This window comes from Lissotriton vulgaris, chromosome 5 (genome assembly GCF_964263255.1).
Source record: "Lissotriton vulgaris chromosome 5, aLisVul1.2, whole genome shotgun sequence".
NCBI classification, from domain to species: Eukaryota; Metazoa; Chordata; class Amphibia; order Caudata; family Salamandridae; genus Lissotriton; species Lissotriton vulgaris.
The window spans coordinates 1,609,641,626-1,609,658,448 of NC_141693.1; positions in this window are offsets into that span (position 1 = coordinate 1,609,641,626).

Consider the following 16,823-nt stretch of genomic DNA (forward strand, 5'->3'; position numbering starts at 1 on the left):
TGCAGGGGAATTTCCCAACATCCTGGGTCTGTTGTGGGTGGAGCCAGGCAGAAGCACCTGGCCTATTCACTGAGCAGGGCAGGGTCCTCAGATGCCCAGCAGGAGGTGGAGCCAGCATTGTCACTGGCCGGAGCAGAGCTATCGGCCTCCTGGTAGGAGGTGGGGCTAGGATCGTCCATGGCAGGCACAGAGCCATCAGCCGCTTGGCAGGAGGTGGAGCCAGCATTGTATCAGGCAGGGCAGGCTATCAGCAACTACTCTCCCCCTACTCTCAACGCAAATGTCCCACTCATCCCATACTGACTCATCCAGACCTCTGGAGCCACCCAGCTCCTGTCACACACACGCAAAACCAGCAGAATCCAGAAATGGTTAGACAAGAAAATAGACACTTTCTAAAACTACTATTTTCAAACCCAGAGTCCAAAAACCATCCATACCAACGGATGCGTAATTAAACCCCGAGTTCAGGGATACCAAACTCGACATGTCACCATGCTCCCCGAGCCAGCTAGGATTATAGCATTAATAATCCGGGCAGCCCATTCTAACTAATGGAGAGCAGGTTACCTCGCAATAGTGAAAAACGAAGATGGCTGTAATTCACTATTAGGACATGCCAACTTGGTCAGGCGTGTCCTACCTTATACTTACAATGCACCCTGCCCGTGGGCCTACTATAGGGGTGACTAACATGAAGTTAAGGGAAGGCTTAGGGACTGGCAAGTAGGTACACTTGCGCAGTCCGCGTGACAGTACCAGACTGCACGTAGGTCTCGCAATGACCGACCCGTAGACATTCTTTTACGAGGCCGCTCTTGTGGGTGGCACAACACGTGCTGCAAGCCCACGAGCGGCATTTGGATTTACAACCCCCGGCACTCCTGGTGCACTAGACTAGGGACTGACAGTAAACCAAATAAGCCAAACATGGAATACAATCGATACATCAATTTAACATAGGGAGCACTTGCGCCGTGGCACTGATCAGCAGTGGCAAGGTGCCCAAAGCATTATCCAGCAAAACATTGTAAAACAGTGGAGGCAAACAGAAAAAATGGAGGAGAGGCTCAAGCCAATGATGTCAGGTCTAACACGTGTCCCCTCCAGCTGAAATGTGGGGAGAACTACCCTTGACCTAGGGAGTCCTCATCACTAAGGCGGAAAAATCTGGACAGACCATCAGCATTGGCGTGATCTGTACCAAGGAGGTGTTCCACCGTGAAGCAGTGAAGCAGTGTGGCTCACCGGTTAGAGGCGGCAGACCCGAGAGCAGAGGACGGCCTGGGACCAGGGTTCCATTCCCGGCGCGGCAGGGTCAGCGGACTCGATAATTCTCTCGCCTCGGTGCCCACTCTGATCAGCGATCACACTCGGCAACTCTGGGCATTAGCTTGCCTCATCTTCACTAACGGCCCCACCAGACCGCCGGGGATGCCTGGTCTCACCCTGGAGATACCCATTAGGGGACCATCTCTCAGGGAAGCCAGGAAGGGTTTCGCAGCGGTCGAAGCGCCTTCGGACCCTCCGGGTAAGTAGTGCGCTATATAAATGCCTATACATTACATTTACATACACCGTGAAGTCCATCCCCTGTAGGAAAATGGACCACCTCAACAGTTTCGGATTCTCACCCCTCATTTCCATCAAACATCTGAGGGGCCTGTGGTCTGTCTGAACCCGGAAGTGAGTCCCAAACAGGAAGGGTCTTAGCTTCTTCAGCGCCCAGACCACAGCAAATGCTTCTCTCTCTATCGCACTCCACCTCGTTTCCCTGGGAAGTAACCTCCGACTGATGAAGGCTACAGGCAAGTCTCGGCCCTCTTCATTCACCTGAGCTAGAACAGCCCCCACGCCATGCTCTGAAGCGTCCGTCTGGACAATAAATTCTATCGAAAAGTCAGGTGCCTGGAGTATAGGTGCTGTGCACATTGCAGTTTTCAGGGTGTCAACAGGCGTTTGACAGGCAAAGGTCCAGATCACATTTCGTGGCTGCTTCCTGGAAGTCAGCGAAGTCAAGGGGTGCACAATGTTACCGTAATCCTTGACAAACCTCCTGTAGTAACCCGTGAGTCCTAGAAGGCTCTCACCTGCGTTTGGGTTTTGGGAGGTGCCCAAGCCAGGATGGTATCAATCTTGGGTTGCAGGGGGGCAACCTTGCCGCTCCCTACTTGGTGCCCCAAGTACACCACAGAACCCTGCCCAATCTGGCACTTACTGGCTTTGATTGTGAGGCCTGCTCTGCGCAGGGCCAACAACACTTCCTGGAGGTGGCGCAGGTGTTCCTCCCAGCTGGCGCTGAACACTGCGATGTCGTCCAGGTAGGCGGCACTGAAATCCTCCAGTCCAGCCAGGACCTGGTTGACCAACCTCTGGAAGGTGGCAGGGGCATTCTTCATCCCAAAGGGCATTACCCGGAACTGGTATAGCCCATCTGGTGTGGAGAACGCTGACCTCTCTTTTGCCCCATCGGTTAAGGGGATCTGCCAGTACCCAGACGTCAAATCAAACGTGCTAAGGTACCGGGCAACACCCAACCGATCGATGAGCTCATCAGCTCTGGGGATGGGGTGCGCGTCAGTCTTCGTGACTGAATTGAGTCCTCGGTAATCCACGCAGAACCGAAGTTCTGGTGAAGCACCAGGCGCGGCAGCCTTCGGGACCAAGACCACTGGGCTGGCCCAAGGACTGCTAGAGGACTCAATCACCCCTAACGCAAACATTTTGGAGAACTCCTCCTTAATGTATGCTCGGACCTTGTCAGTCACCCTGTAAGCCTTGTGCTTCACAGGAGGGCTGTCTCCGGTGTCAACATCATGGACACACCAATGAGTGACACCCGGAACCAAGGAAAACAGATCCGGGAATTGTCCCAACAGTTGGCGACAATCCTGTTTCTGCTCAAGGGTCAGTGTGTCAGAGAGGACCACACCATCCACTGACCCGTCTTGCTCTTTAGCACACAGGAGGTCAGGAAGAGGCTCACTCTCCTCCTCCGTTCCAGCATCTGTAGCTAGGAGCATGCCCACTTCGGACCTTTCTAAGTGGGGCTTCAAACGGTTGACATGCAGGACCCGCAAGGGGTTCCTGGGAGATTTCAAGTCCACCAGGTAGGTGACATCGCTCTTCTTCTCCACAACCTTAAATGGTCCAGTCCACCTGTCCTTGAGCGCACAAGGTTCCACAGGGGCCATGACCCAAACTTCCTGACCAGGCTGAAGCTCTACCAGAGTGGCATTCCGGTCATACCAACGCTTCATCTCCTCCTGGCTGGCCTCCAGATTTGCCTGAGCAAGATCTCTGAAGCGCCGAGTCTGGTTCCGAAAGGCCAGCATGTAACTGTATACATCCTGGGGAGGTTTCCTGGGAGATCGCTCCCAGCCTTCTTTGACCAGACTCAAAGGTCCTCTTACCGGGTGACCATACAAAAGCTCAAAGGGGCTGAACCCTAGAGACTTTTGCGGCACCTCTCGGTAAGCAAACAACAGGCATGGCAAGAGGACGTCCCATTTCCGCCTCATTGGTTCTTCAAGACCCATGATCATGCATTTAAGGGTCCGGTTGAATCTCTCAACCAGCCCATTTCCTTGAGGGTGGTAAGGAGTGGTGAACTTGTAGGTTACCCCACACTCCTTCCACAGAGACTTCATATAGTTAGAAATGAAGTTGGTCCCCTGGTCTGACACCACCTCTCTGGGGAACCCCATCCGGGAGAAAACACCCATCAGTGCCCGTCCCACCACGGGGGCCGTCACTGTTCGGAGAGGGATGGCTTTCGGGTACCGTGTGGCATGGTCCACCAAGACCAGGATAAACCTGTTGCCCAGGGCTGTCTTGGGGTCCAGGGGCCCAACAATGTCAATCCCCACCCGGTCAAAGGGGGTACTGACCACTGGAAAAGGTTGGAGGGGAGCCTTCTGCTTCCTTCCGCTTTTCCCACTTGCCTGGCAAGTGTGACAAGTCTTACAATGGATTTCTACATCCCTTCGCATCTGAGGCCAATAAAAATGGGTGACAAGCCTGTCATAGGTCTTGTCCTGCCCCAGATGTCCAGCTAACGGAACGTCATGAGCCAAACCCAGTAGGAAGGCTCTGAAGCGCTGGGGTACCACCAGCACACGGGCTGACCCAGGCTCAGCAGCCTTAGGCTCGCTATACAGGAGGTCGTTCTCCCAGTACACAAAATGTGACCCTGACTGATCACCTGAGGATTGGGCTGAGGCCTGCTGCCTCATACCCACAAGAGAAGGGCACACTTTCTGTTCGGCACAGAATTCCTCCCTGGAGGGACCACCATCCTGCTGCCAATGGGTCAGCTCGGGCAGGTCTCCCAGTTCGGCAATTTGTTCCCCTGTGGGCTCCAGGGCATCCCCCTCAGGGTCTACCTCCTCCTGGACCACGGGAACTACGGGGCCGGTTTCCCGCGCCTCCTGCCTCTTCTCTTTACAGCTGGGTCCTGGGCCGTACTTTCGGGCTCCGGGACCCCATCAACACCCTTACTCGCTGTCATCGATCGAGTGGTTGCACACACCCACTCTGGCACGCCCAACATTCTCAAATGCGTCTCCCTCTCCACCTTAGCCCAAGGGGAGTCTTCCAAATCATTGCCCAGGAGGCAATCGACAGACATGGTGGGCCTAACAGCAACCTGAAGAGTACCTGAAACTCCCCCCCATTCAAAGGAAACTTGAGCTACCTCACACTCTTTCTGGGAGTTGTCGGCAGCAATCACGGGGTAGAATGCGTGGGGAACCACCTGCTCTCTGGACACCAAGTGACACTTGACAGCTGTCACACTCGCTCCGGTGTCTCTGAGAGCTTCCACTCCACGGCCATTAATGGTCACCCACTGCCTATATTTACTAATGTTACTAGGCAGCGGGGGAGGAGGGACCATTTGCATGTCTCCTAGCGAGACCAGGGACATTTCTGCGGGACCCCTCCCACCAGGGACAACCATCTCCTCCCCTCCCAGGGCTACACTCCTCGCCAACTGACGGGGGGGGGTGCACGCGGCGGTGCAATCAAATTCTTCATGGGACACTGGGGGTCATAATACCGGTGTCCTACCTGCCCACAAACGTAGCAGGTTAGGAGGCCCCTATGAACAGGTTTACCCGTCGGCCCCTGGCTTCTTCTCAGGGGGAGGCTGGGAACCTTTCCCTTGGTTCCCTTGGGGATTACTTTGGGGCCCTTTCTGGGACTCCTTCTGTTTACCCTTGTCCCCCCCACTCTTCTGCTGGGGACCCTGCCCACCTTTGGCTGAGTCTCCCACTGGACCCTTGTGGACCCTGGTCCTGACCCAGCGGTCCGCCTCCTCAGCAAGTTTTCTAGGGTTAGATATCTTGCTATCAATAAGGTGCTGGCGCAGCTCTGGAAAACAGTTATTAGACAAATGCTCCCAAGCAAACAAATCATAAAGAGCTTCATAACTTTCCACTTTGCTGCCCTTTACCCAACCATCCATGGCTCTGCAAAAATAAGACACATATTCAACCCACGTCGTACCAGGCAACTTCTTACATTCTCTAAAAGCTTGTCTGTACTTCTCGGGGGTTAGGCCATACCGCAACATTAAAGCATTCTTCATATGAGCATACGACATCCTATCCTCAACAGGCATGTCTAACAGGGTATCTCTCCCCTCATTCACAAAGTGACCCCACAACCCGCTCCCCAATCCTTCTCAGGGACCCGGTGGGCCAACAATGCTAACTCATACGCTTTAAACCACTGACCAATATCTTCGTTCCTATGATAATCTTTTATCACATCTTTGGGAAAATAAAACCTACTTTCTGCAGGCCCAGATGGGATGCTGCCACCAGAGGGATTCAATTCTAACTTCTTAGCTTGGATGTCCAACTCCCTCAACTTGGTATCACGCTCCAAAGCTAACTTCTCTCTTTCAAAATCCAACCTTTTGGTCTCCAAATCAGCTTCTCTCCTACCTCTTGCATTTTCTAACTCCAACTGCCCATTTATCTTTAGCCTTGCCATTTCCATGTTGTATGCATGCTCCTTCGCCCTTTCTTCTCTTTCTTCAGGGGAAAGACCTTTGGAGGAAACACTGCTACCGGGAGAGGACACAGGCCCATTCACTGGCGCTTCCTCATCCCCTTCCCCTGGCGGTACCACCACCGCATCAGAGGGATCTCTGGACTCCAACCAGGCTTCCAGTGCTTTGAGATAGTTTTCCTTAATCTTGAGGCCTTTGGTAGGAACTTTAAACTGTTTGCAAAAGGATTTCAGCTCCTCCAGTTTGTAGACGTTTATCTTCGCTCTGTCGAATTCCTCCACGACAACAACAGGGGTAGTGACTCCGGTGTCACTCATGGTCAAAACTGGCAGTGTTCAAAAAAATCAAGCTTCAGAAAAGCGGAGAACCAAAAATGGAATCCTTCCAAGTAGATTGTGGCTGCGCTATGGTCTGCTTTCACTATGTAGCGCACACTAATCACTGCACATGGGTCATAAATGTGTATGCACTTCTGACAAATAGGGACACACCTTTTCTAGTCAGGGCAAGGGGATCACACCCTTTGATAACCCCTGCTCACCCCCTTGGTAGCTTGGCAGAGCAGAGAGGCTTATCTCAGAGGCTGTGCGTTAAGCATTTATGACCACATACAGTAATAAAGTGAATACACTACAAATGGACACGACACAGTAATATTATAAAAATAAGGATTTTTATATAAGGCTTAGCACAAGACCAAATAACGACAAAATATACACAATCTTAATAAATACTCTTGGATGGAAAATAATAGTTCAAAATGTAGTTTCTTCTTTAGCACAGAGTCTTTTAGTATCAAGGCAACTCTTCTTCTTGGCAACACAGTTCTTAGCAACAATGTAACCCACACGGGAGTTACCCGACGTCGAGGCAAAGTTAATCCAAAGGTTCGGCGTCGACCGCGAGGAGCGCTACGTTGAGCCCGGAGTCACGCGGACCCCCAACAACACAGTACCTTAGGAAAATGAAGCACACGATGATCAGCGGCGTCGAGCAATCCGGCGTCGCATCGTCGGTGTCGATCAGGCCTCAGTAGTCGTCGATGTCGATGATGATGCTGCAAGAGTGAGCAGCGCTCACGGCGTCGAGAGGGCACAAGGTCGATGCGATCAGCAGCGGTGCAGACACGAGGTCCCTTGGAGCTGGAGCCGAACTTAATACTCACTGGCGTTGCTGCTGGCGTCAATCGGGCCAGGCGGCCGGCGTCGAGGAAGCGGGACACTGGAGCCGTTACTCACTATGTCGAGCTGGATTCGGCGACGTCCGTCTGCGTCGAGATTGCTGGTGTCTTTCAGAGGCGCTGGATTCACAGGTTCCAGCAAATAGCACTTTAAGCAGATGAAGTCCTTTAGCCCTGTGACTTCGGCAGGAGACTGGCACTCTTCCAGTCCTTGGAGATTTTCTTAGCAAGCGTGAGAGTACACACACAGTTCCTCTCTCCTGGTTCCTTGGCAAAAATAAAGAAGCACTGCAGGATTCCCCCCACCAAACAGCACACCGGCAGAAGGGGTAGGCAAGTCCTTGGATCAGCAGGCTTCTTGTCCTTGGTTTCAGGGTTCCTTGTCAGAAGTGATCTAAATTCTTGGTTCAGGGGTCCTTCTCTTATACCCCTTTTCGGCTTTGATCCCTTTGTCCATGCAGGGGAATTTCCCAACATCCTGGGTCTGTTGTGGGTGGAGCTAGGCAGAAGCACCTGGCCTATTCACTGAGCAGGGCTGGGTCCTCAGACGCCCAGCAGGAGGTGGAGCCAGCATTGTCACTGGCCGGAGCAGAGCTATCGGCCTCCTGGTAGGAGGTGGGGCTAGGATCGTCCATGGCAGGCACAGAGCCATCAGCCGCTTGGCAGGAGGTGGAGCCAGCATTGTATCAGGCAGGGCAGGCTATCAGCAACTACTCTCCCCCTACTCTCAACGCAAATGTCCTACTCATCCCATACAGACTCATCCAGACCTCTGGAGCCACCCAGCTCCTGTCACACACACGCAAAACCAGCAGAAACCAGAAATGGTTAGACAAGAAAATAGACACTTTCTAAAAGTACTATTTTCAAACCCAGAGTCCAAAAACCATCCATACCAACGGATGCGTAATTAAACCCCGAGTTCAGGGATACCAAACTCGACATTGCACCATGCTCCCCAAACCAGCTAGGATTATAGCATTTATTATCCGGGCAGCCCATTCTAACTAATGGAGAGCAGGTTACCTCGCAATAGTGAAAAACGAAGATGGCTGTAATTCACTATTAGGACATGCCAACTTGGTCAGGCGTGTCCTACCTTATACTTACAACGCACCCTGCCCGTGGGCCTACCATAGGGGTGACTAACATGAAGTTAAGGGAAGGCTTAGGAACTGGCAAGTAGGTACACTTGCGCAGTCCGCGTGACAGTACCAGACTGCACGTAGGTCTCGCAATGACCGACCCGTAGACATTCTTTTACGAGGCCGCTCTTGTGGGTGGCACAACACGTGCTGCAAGCCCAGGAGCGGCATTTGGATTTACAAGCCCCGGCACTCCTGGTGCACTAGACTAGGGACTGACAGTAACTCCGCTACCTTCCCAGAAGACTGGAAACACGCTGAACTCACCGCCCTTCTGAAAAAACCAACAGCAGACCCCACCGAACTCAAAAACTACCGCCCCATCTCACTTCTTCCATTCCCGGCCAAAGTCATCGAGAAAGCTGTCAACAACCAGCTCGCCGCCTTCCTCGAAGCCAACAAATCCCTCGACTCCTCACAATCTGGCTTCCGAGCAAAACACAGCACTGAGACCGCCCTCATCGCAGCAACAGACGACATTCAAACTCTACTGGACAATGGAGACACAGTCGCCCTCATCCTCCTCGACCTCTCTGCAGCCTTCGACACAGTCTGCCACAGCACCCTTTTACAGCGCCTCAGAAACATCGGAATCCAAGGAAAGGCACTGGAATGGATCACCTCGTTCCTCTCCGGAAGAACCCAGAGAGTCCGCCTCCCACCATTCAAGTCCGAGGCCTCTGAAATCATCTGCGGCGTACCACAAGGATCCTCACTCAGCCCCACCCTCTTCAACGTATACATGAGCCCCCTCGCGACCATCGCCCGCCAACACAACCTCAACATCATCTCTTACGCGGACGACACTCAACTGATCCTTTCTCTCACCAAGGACCCCAGCACCGCCAAAACTAACCTACACGAAGGAATGAAAGAAGTCGCCGAATGGATGAAACAAAGCCGTCTGAAACTGAACTCAGACAAAACAGAAGTCCTCATCTTAGGTAAATCCCCCTCTGCATGGGACGACTCCTGGTGGACGGAAGCCCTCGGAAAAGCACCCATCCCGACAGACCACGCACGGAACCTTGGCGTCATCCTGGACTCTTCACTTTCAATGAACAGACAAGTCAGCGCCGTATCCTCATCCTGCTTCAACATCCTTCGCATGCTCAGAAAAACATTTCGCTGGATCCCCACCGAAACAAGGAAAACAGTCACCCATGCTCTGGTCACGAGCCGACTGGACTACGGAAACACCCTCTACGCAGGTACCACCGCCAAACTCCAGAAGAAACTACAACGAATCCAAAACGCCTCAGCCAGGCTCATATTAGACATCCCACGCAATGAACACATCTCTGGCCACCTTAAAGACCTCCACTGGCTACCCGTCAATAAGAGGATTACATTCCGACTGCTTACCCACGCACACAAATCACTCTACGACATCGGACCAGATTGCCTCAACTCTCGACTGTCCTTCTACACCCCCTCCCGCCAACTTCGCTCTTCCAGCCAAGCATTCGCCACTGTCCCTCGCATCAACAAAACCACCATGGGAGGCAGATCCTTCTCATACCTGGCTGCCAAAACATGGAACTCACTCCCCGCTTACCTTCGCCTCACCCAGAATCACCTAGCGTTCAGAAAACAACTTAAAACGTGGATATTTGACAAATAATCCCCCTCCCCTCCCCAAGCGCCTTGAAACCCTCTGGGTATGTAGTGCGCTATATAAATTTTATGACTTGACTTGACTTGACAGTAAACCAAATAAGCCAAACATGGAATACAATCGATACATCAATTTAACATAGGGAGCACTTGCGCTGTGGCACTGATCAGCAGTGGCACGGTGCCCAAAGCATTATCCAGCAAAACATCGTAAAACAGTGGAGGCAAACAGAACAAATGGAGGAGAGACTCAAGCCAATGATGTCAGGTCTAACATGTGTCCCCTCCAGCTGAAATGTGGGGAGAACTACCCTTGACCTAGAGAGTCCTCATCACTAAGGCGGAAAAATCTGGACAGCCCATCAGCATTGGCGAGATCTGTACCAGGGCGGTGTTCCACCGTGAAGTCCATCCCCTGTAGGGAAATGGACCACCTCAACAGTTTCGGATTCTCACCCCTCATTTGCATCAAACATCTGAGGGGCCTGTGGTCTGTCTGAACCCGGAAGTGAGTCCCAAACAGGTAGGGTCTTAGCTTCTTCAGCGCCCAGACCACAGCAAATGCTTCTCTCTCTATCGCACTCCACCTCGTTTCCCTGGGAAGTAACCTCCGACTGATGAAGGCTACAGGCAAGTCTCGGCCCTCTTCATTCACCTGAGCTAGAACAGCCCCCACGCCATGCTCTGAAGCGTCCGTCTGGACAATAAATTCTATCGAAAAGTCAGGTGCCTGGAGTATAGGTGCTGTGCACATTGCAGTTTTCAGGGTGTCAACGGGAGTTTGACAGGCATCAGTCCAGATCACATTTCGTGGCTGCTTCCTGGAAGTCAGCGAAGTCAAGGGGTGCACAATGTTACCGTAATCCTTGACAAACCTCCTGTAGTAACCCGTGAGTCCTAGAAGGCTCTCACCTGCGTTTGGGTTTTGGGCGGTGCCCAAGCCAGGATGGTATCAATCTTGGGTTGCAGGGGGGCAACCTTGCCGCTCCCTACTTGGTGCCCCAAGTACACCACAGAACCCTGCCCAATCTGGCACTTACTGGCTTTGATTGTGAGGCCTGCTCTGCGCAGGGCCAACAACACTTCCTGGAGGTGGCGGAGGTGTTCCTCCCAGCTGGCGCTGAACACTGCGATGTCGTCCAGGTAGGCGGCACTGAAATCCTCCAGTCCAGCCAAGACCTGGTTGACCAACCTCTGGAAGGTGGCAGGGGCATTCTTCATCCCAAAGGGCATTACCCGGAACTGGTATAGCCCATCTGGTGTGGAGAACGCTGACCTCTCTTTTGCCCCTTCGGTTAAGGCGATCTGCCAGTACCCAGACGTCAAATCAAACGTGCTAAGGTACCGGGCAGCCCCCAACCGATCGATGAGCTCATCAGCTCTGGGGATGGGGTGCGCGTCAGTCTTCGTGACAGAATTGAGTCCTCGGTAATCCACGCAGAACCGAAGTTCTGGTGAAGCACCAGGCGCGGCAGCCTTCGGGACCAAGGCCACTGGGCTGGCCCAAGGACTGATAGAGGACTCAATCACCCCTAACGCAAACATTTTGGAGACCTCCTCCTTAATGTATGCTCGGACCTTGTCAGTCACCCTGTAAGCCTTGTGCTTCACAGGAGGGCTGTCTCCGGTATCAACATCATGGACACACCAATGAGTGACACCCGGAACCAAGGAAAACAGATCCGGGAATTGTCCCAACAGTTGGCGACAATCCTCTTTCTGCTCAAGGGTCAGTGTGTCAGAGAGGACCACACCATCCACTGACCCGTCTTGCTCTTTAGCACACAGGAGGTCAGGAAGAGGCTCACTCTCCTCCTCCGTTCCAGCATCTGTAGCTAGGAGCATGCCCACTACGGACCTTTCTAAGTGGGGCTTCAAACGGTTGACATGCAGGACCCGCAAGGGGTTCCTGGGAGATTTCAAGTCCACCAGGTAGGTGACATTGCTCTTCTTCTCCACAACCTTAAATGGTCCAGTCCACCTGTCCTTGAGCGCACAAGGTTCCACAGGGGCCATGACCCAAACTTCCTGACCAGGCTGAAGCTCTACCAGAGTGGCATTCCGGTCGTACCAACGCTTCATCTCCTCCTGGCTGGCCTCCAGATTTGCCTGAGCAAGATCTCTGAAGCGCCGAGTCTGGTTCCGAAAGGCCAGCATGTAACTGTATACATCCTGGGGAGGTTTCCTGGGAGATCGCTCCCAGCCTTCTTTGACCAGACTCAAAGGTCCTCTTACCGGGTGACCATACAAAAGCTCAAAGGGGCTGAACCCTAGAGACTTTTGCTGCACCTCTCAGTAAGCAAACAACAGGCATGGCAAGAGGACATCCCATTTCCGCCTCATTGGTTCTTCAAGACCCATGATCATGCATTTAAGGGTCCGGTTGAATCTCTCAACCAGCCCATTTCCTTGAGGGTGGTAAGGAGTGGTGAACTTGTAGGTTACCCCACACTCCTTCCACAGAGACTTCATATAGTTAGAAATGAAGTTGGTGCCCCGGTCTGACACCACCTCTCTGGGGAACCCCATCCGGGAGAAAACACCCATCAGTGCCCGTCCCACCACGGGGGCCGTCACTGTTCGGAGAGGGATGGCTTCCGGGTACCGTGTGGCATGGTCCACCAAGACCAGGATAAACCTGTTGCCCAGGGCTGTCTTGGGGTCCAGGGGCCCAACAATGTCAATCCCCACCCGGTCAAAGGGGGTACTGACCATTGGAAAAGGTTGGAGGGGAGCCTTCTGCTTCCTTCCGCTTTTCCCACTTGCCTGGCAAGTGTGACAAGTCTTACAATGGATGTCTACATCCCTTCGCATCTGAGGCCAATAAAAATGGGTGACAAGCCTGTCATAGGTCTTGTCCTGCCCCAGATGTCCAGCTAACGGAACGTCATGAGCCAAACCCAGTAGGAAGGCTCTGAAGCGCTGGGGTACCACCAGCACACGGGCTGACCCAGGCTCAGCAGCCTTAGGCTCGCTATACAGGAGGACGTTCTCCCAGTACACAAAATGTGACCCTGACTGATCACCTGAGGATTGGGCTGAGGCCTGCTGCCTCATACCCACAAGAGAAGGGCACACTTTCTGTTCGGCACAGAATTCCTCCCTGGAGGGACCACCATCCTGCTGCCAATGGGTCAGCTCGGGCAGGTCTCCCAGTTCGGCAATTTGTTCCCCTGTGGGCTCCAGGGCATCCCCCTCAGGGTCTACCTCCTCCTGGACCACGGGAACTACGGGGGCCGGTTTCCGCGCCTCCTGCCTCTTCTCTTTACAGCTGGGTCCTGGGCCGTACTTTCAGGCTCCGGGACCCCATCAACACCCTTACTCGCTGTAATCGATCGAGTGGTTGCACACACCCACTCTGGCACGCCCAACATTCTCAAATGCGTCTCCCTCTCCACCTTAGCCCAAGGGGAGTCTTCCAAATCATTGCCCAGGAGGCAATCGACAGGCATGGCGGGCCTAACAGCAACCTGAAGAGTACCTGAAACTCCCCCCCATTCAAAGGAAACTTGAGCTACCTCACACTCTTTCTGGGAGTTGTCGGCAGCAATCACGGGGTAGAATGCGTGGGGAACCACCTGCTCTCTGGACACCAAGTGACACTTGACAGCTGTCACACTCGCTCCGGTGTCTCTGAGAGCTTCCACTCCATGGCCATTAATGGTCACCCACTGCCTATATTTACTAATGTTACTAGGCAGCGGGGGAGGAGGGACCATTTGCATGTCTCCTAGCGAGACCAGGGACATTTCTGCGGGACCCCTCCCACCAGGGACAACCATCTCCTCCCCTCCCAGGGCTACACTCGCCAACTGACGGGGGGGGGTGCACGCGGCGGTGCAATCAAATTCTTCATGGGACACTGGGGGTCATAATACCGGTGTCCTACCTGCCCACAAACGTAGCAGGTTAGGGGGCCCCTATGAACAGGTTTACCCGTCGGGCCCCTGGCTTCTTCTCAGGGGGAGGCTGGGAACCTTTCCCTTGGTTCCCTTGGGGATTACTTTGGGGCCCTTTCTGGGACTCCTTCTGTTTACCCTTGTCCCCCCCACTCTTCTGCTGGGGACCCTGCCCACCTTTGGCTGAGTCTCCCACTGGACCCTTGTGGACCCTGGTCCTGACCCAGCGGTCCGCCTCCTCAGCAAGTTTTCTAGGGTTAGATATCTTGCTATCAATAAGGTGCTGGCGCAGCTCTGGAAAACAGTTATTAGACAAATGCTCCCAAGCAAACAAATCATAAAGAGCTTCATAACATTCCACTTTGCTGCCCTTTACCCAACCATCCATGGCTCTGCAAAAATAAGACACATATTCAACCCACGTCGTACCAGGCAACTTCTTACATTCTCTAAAAGCTTGTCTGTACTTCTCGGGGGTTAGGCCATACCGCAACATTAAAGCATTCTTCATATGAGCATACGACATCCTATCCTCAACAGGCATGTCTAACAGGGTATCTCTCCCCTCATTCACAAAGCGACCCCACAACCCCGCTCCCCAATCCTTCTCAGGGACCCGGTGGGCCAACAATGCTAACTCATACGCTTTAAACCACTGACCAATATCTTCGTTCCTATGATAATCTTTTATCACATCTTTGGGAAAATAAAACCTACTTTCTGCAGGCCCAGATGGGATGCTGCCACCAGAGGGATTCAATTCTAACTTCTTAGCTTGGATGTCCAACTCCCTCAACTTGGTATCACGCTCCAAAGCTAACTTCTCTCTTTCAAAATCCAACCTTTTGGTCTCCAAATCAGCTTCTCTCCTACCTCTTATTATTGATTGAAAAGCTTTATTCGAGTTATACACTCATAAAAGCACTGGCATATAAATTCATACATTTTAAAACATCAAACATTCTGTTACAGCAATTTATAATTGGAAATACATAATACAAAGGCATTAAAATTGTTACCGATTGGAATAAGATAAGCTTTTTCATACTATGCGAAAACTAAATGCATGTTAAGATATGGGGACCTCCGCGTTACGGACCATTCCCAAAGTTTACACAAATAAAAACTCATACCATACATGTTACCCGCATTTTGTGGTTTAAAATTCATATACAACTCCCCGTAGATATTTGCAAAATTTAGTCAGACTAATATAAAAATGTAAAATTCAAAACACATTGGAGAGTAGAGCCCGCCTCCTTATGGACCATGCCCACCCCAGATATTTAGCTGTTCCAACTACGATGGGCATTTCAGTGGAGGAACAGATAATTCTCAACCCCTCCACACCGCTTCGGACACCAAGATTCCTACATACTGGGGCCAACCATGATTTTCTTGGGATTGCATAGGACTCACATATAAACAGGAAGTGTGCAATATTTTCATTGGGGGCCCCACATGACGGGCAGCACGAACCACTACTAGTTCTCCAGCCGGACGTCAAGCACCTCAGGGGGAGAGAGCCCGCCCTTAACTGGAAAAATAGTTTCCTGTCTAATGGGACAGTTATGCTGTCCCAATACTTTTCTAGGGATGGGCTTTGTTTAATTTCTAGAAATCTTCCCCCCATTGATTCCGAGGTTACGCTCCTCCATAGTTTCTGGTCAATGTAGTCCCAATATATTTCTTTAATATTGATTTTGCTAGGGAATACTTCCCCAAGGGGGTTTTCCCATAATTTGGAGAGCCCAAGTTCAGCAAGAACGTCCCTAAGCGTTTTTAGCCATTTAATTTTGCGAAAAACATCTAATTTGGCTAATGCTAGGAACCCCTCGGCGTAGTGCCTTATTTCCATGGTTGTCCAAAGCCGTCTCCAGTAAAGGATTGGCCTCAGTCGGGCACGGTCCCTGAGCGATTTTCTGCCTAGATCAAGGACAAGCGGTATTAATGGGGTGCTTTGGGGAAGACTAGTTATCCCTCTCAAAAACTTGTTCTCAGATTTTTGGATGGTGGTGAGACTCTCAAAGCCCCAGACTTCAGCCCCATAAAGGGTTGCGCCCAAGGCTTTGGCGTCGTAAACCATAAGAACTGGTTTTATGGGCCTGGTCTTGGATTTTACTTGCTCAAGCCTGAGGGCTCCTGAAATTTGCTGATGTTTCAACTGCGCCTTCTCTATGTGTCTTGACCAACCAAGTTTACTTGATATCTCAACCCCGAGGTATGTAAAGACGTTTACTAACTCTAACTTAATGTTATTCAAAAATACCCTAGGTTGGGATTGGCGCTTTTGCCCAAAGGCCATCAACTTGGTTTTATTTACATTCACCTCAAGACCCCGTTCTTTGCAAAATGCGTCAAAAATGTTCAGGGCTCTCTGAAGGCCCGACGGAGTCTTAGACACAATCAAGGTATCGTCCGCGAACATCAGAATTGGAACTCTGATGCCCGCTAACGAAGGTGCGTCAACCATTGCGTCCAACATCCTATCCACGATGCCATTGATGAACAGGGAGAACAGCAGGGGTGCCATTGCACATCCCTGTCGCACTCCCCGCTCAACTGGGAAGTTAGTAGTAGATTCCCCATTCCCCCCCCACTGGACCTTGGCATAGTTGCTTTCGTGAAGACGCATTATCAGCGAGAGCAAATCAAGAGGAACCCCTATTTTAGACAGAACCTCCCACAGCGTGCACCTGGGCACCAAATCAAAGGCAGCCCTTAGATCTACAAATGCTACATAAAGGCTGCCTTTACCCAGGAGTACAGTCCCCCACCGTAGCATGGTGAAGCGAAAAATTTGGTCGACCGTACTGGTTGCACGTCTGAATCCTGCCTGGTAAGGGGATAGGGCATTATTGTCATCTACCCAGGCCATAAGTTTGTCGACAAGCATCTTCCCCACTACTTTTTGCATAGTAGCCAGCAAACTTATTGGTCTGTAGTTTGCTGGTAGTGACCGA